This window comes from Neodiprion pinetum, unplaced genomic scaffold, assembly GCF_021155775.2.
Source record: "Neodiprion pinetum isolate iyNeoPine1 unplaced genomic scaffold, iyNeoPine1.2 ptg000140l, whole genome shotgun sequence".
Taxonomy (NCBI): Eukaryota; Metazoa; Arthropoda; class Insecta; order Hymenoptera; family Diprionidae; genus Neodiprion; species Neodiprion pinetum.
Genome location: NW_027184530.1, coordinates 30,001 through 32,611, shown reverse-complemented (window position 1 = coordinate 32,611; position 2,611 = coordinate 30,001). Strand labels below are relative to the sequence as shown.

The window sequence follows — 2,611 nt, the reverse complement described above, 5'->3', positions numbered from 1 at the left end:
GTCCCACGCTGTCGGTTCACCGCTCGCGGTGTCTAACTGGCATGATTGTGGGACGTCCTACCGGTGGGCTTAGCCCTCCGGGGCGGCCCAACTAATATCCCATCGCGGTGCTCTTCACTGAGTGTCGAGGTGGGCCGGTACGTTTACTTTGAACAAATTAGAGTGCTTAAAGCAGGCTATTTTCGCCTGAATACTGTGTGCATGGAATAATGGAATAGGACCTCGGTTCTATTTTGTTGGTTTTCGGAACCCCGAGGTAATGATTAATAGGGACAGATGGGGGCATTCGTATTGCGACGTTAGAGGTGAAATTCTTGGATCGTCGCAAGACGGACAGAAGCGAAAGCATTTGCCAAAAATGTTTTCTTTAATCAAGAACGAAAGTTAGAGGTTCGAAGGCGATCAGATACCGCCCTAGTTCTAACCATAAACGATGCCAGCTAGCGATCCGCCGAAGTTCCTCCGATGACTCGGCGGGCAGCTTCCGGGAAACCAAAGCTTTTGGGTTCCGGGGGAAGTATGGTTGCAAAGCTGAAACTTAAAGGAATTGACGGAAGGGCACCACCAGGAGTGGAGCCTGCGGCTTAATTTGACTCCAACACGGGAAACCTCACCAGGCCCGGACACCGGAAGGATTGACAGATTGAGAGCTCTTTCTTGATTCGGTGGGTGGTGGTGCATGGCCGTTCTTAGTTGGTGGAGCGATTTGTCTGGTTAATTCCGATAACGAACGAGACTCTAGCCTGCTAAATAGGCGTACCTTCCGGTATCTCGAAGGCCCCCGGCCTCGGTCGGGCGGTTTTTACTACCGGCGTACAAATAAATCTTCTTAGAGGGACAGGCGGCTTCTAGCCGCACGAGATTGAGCAATAACAGGTCTGTGATGCCCTTAGATGTTCTGGGCCGCACGCGCGCTACACTGAAGGAATCAGCGTGTCTTCCCTGGCCGAAAGGCCCGGGTAACCCGCTGAACCTCCTTCGTGCTAGGGATTGGGGCTTGCAATTATTCCCCATGAACGAGGAATTCCCAGTAAGCGCGAGTCATAAGCTCGCGTTGATTACGTCCCTGCCCTTTGTACACACCGCCCGTCGCTACTACCGATTGAATGATTTAGTGAGGTCTTCGGACTGGTACGCGGCAATGTCTCGGCATTGCCGATGTTGCCGGGAAGATGACCAAACTTGATCATTTAGAGGAAGTAAAAGTCGTAACAAGGTTTCCGTAGGTGAACCTGCGGAAGGATCATTAACGTTTCGTACTGCCGAAGCAGCGACTCGTAAGCGCGCGGGGCTGTCTCGCCGCGAGAGCGGCGTGTCACGCCCACGTGTCGCGAACAAAATTTCACAAAAGTTTGAACGACGTAACGGTCGGGCCCGGTTGCCGCGGCGCGCAACACAATCGTCGTGACAACGAACGCGGTGCTGACGCCGGATCCGATGGGTCCGGCGTTCGCCGCGGTCGCGACGAGCGCAGTCGCCGGCTAAAACCGCCCGACGACCGACTCGCGCCGAGGCGTCGACCCGTCGCTCCGCGTCCAGCGCGGAGCAGCGGCGGGTCGTTCGCGCCTCCGGCCGACTCGGTGCCGAGAGGGGACCGCTCCGCGGTCCGCCTCGACTCGTTCGACCCGGTCAGGTCGTACGAGGGAGACGTGCGAAGCTGGTCTCAGCGCTTCTTCGCGGGCAGCCTGTCTGCGCCCGGGTGTCCTCGGTGCAACGCCGTTACACCCCGGACGCAGGCCGCGAACGCGGTAGGCTTCGGAGAGAATTTTCGCCCGTACGAGGAAGCTCGCGTCAGCGTCGAGGGCAGCGATGCCCGGGACTCGCTGACGCGGCCCACTGCCGTCCGCCGTCAATCGTTTGCATTGCGAGCCGATCGGGTCCGGCGCCGGTCAATTCCGGCAGACGACCCGTGAACTCGAGGCGACGTCGGCTCTTGAACTATCGCACGAACGAAATTTGACGCGCGGCGCGCGTTCCTTCCCGCGCGCAACCGCGCAAGGGCTGACGCACGCGGCGCCGCGCTCACGACCACAGAAAGCCGGTAACAACCGTAATTTTAGCATTTTTAATGCAAAATTCACATATATGATTACCCTGAACGGTGGATCACTTGGCTCGTGGGTCGATGAAGAACGCAGCTAATTGCGCGTCAACTTGTGAACTGCAGGACACATGAACATCGACATTTCGAACGCACATTGCGGTCCACGGATACAATTCCCGGACCACGCCTGGCTGAGGGTCGTTTAACAACGACAGACTGCTCCGTAGGCAACGGTGCCGCGAAAACCCCCGACCCGGGGGAACACAGCGCACCGTGCCTTCGCGAGCGAATGACTGGGCGTTCGCAGCCTCAAACAAAGGTCGCGTCGCCTCAAACGAACACGTATGTCACGGTCACGACGCGTCGCCGCAGATCGCGGGGTCGAGCTGTCGCTGCCGTTCGTCACGTTCCGGTGCTAGCGATAGTCGAGAGAACGAACGAATTCGGCACGGCGACACACAGACCGCGCGCGGTCGGTTCGCCGCTCATGTGATGAAGTTTTCCGTCCACGCTTCGCCGCGGGGGGCTCTCGGGTCTCCCGTACGGCGGGCGTGTTTACGGTCGTTT

At 58.1% G+C, this 2,611-nt stretch overlaps 1 non-coding gene across 1 annotated transcript; it reads left to right on the top strand.

Annotated features, from left to right (window-relative positions):
- The first annotated feature begins 2,090 nt into the window (after window positions 1-2,090).
- Window positions 2,091-2,245, top strand: LOC124224340 (5.8S ribosomal RNA). The gene has a single exon (XR_006884650.1). It is a non-coding gene; the product is annotated as a 5.8S ribosomal RNA (ribosomal RNA).
- Window positions 2,246-2,611: the final 366 nt, after the last annotated feature.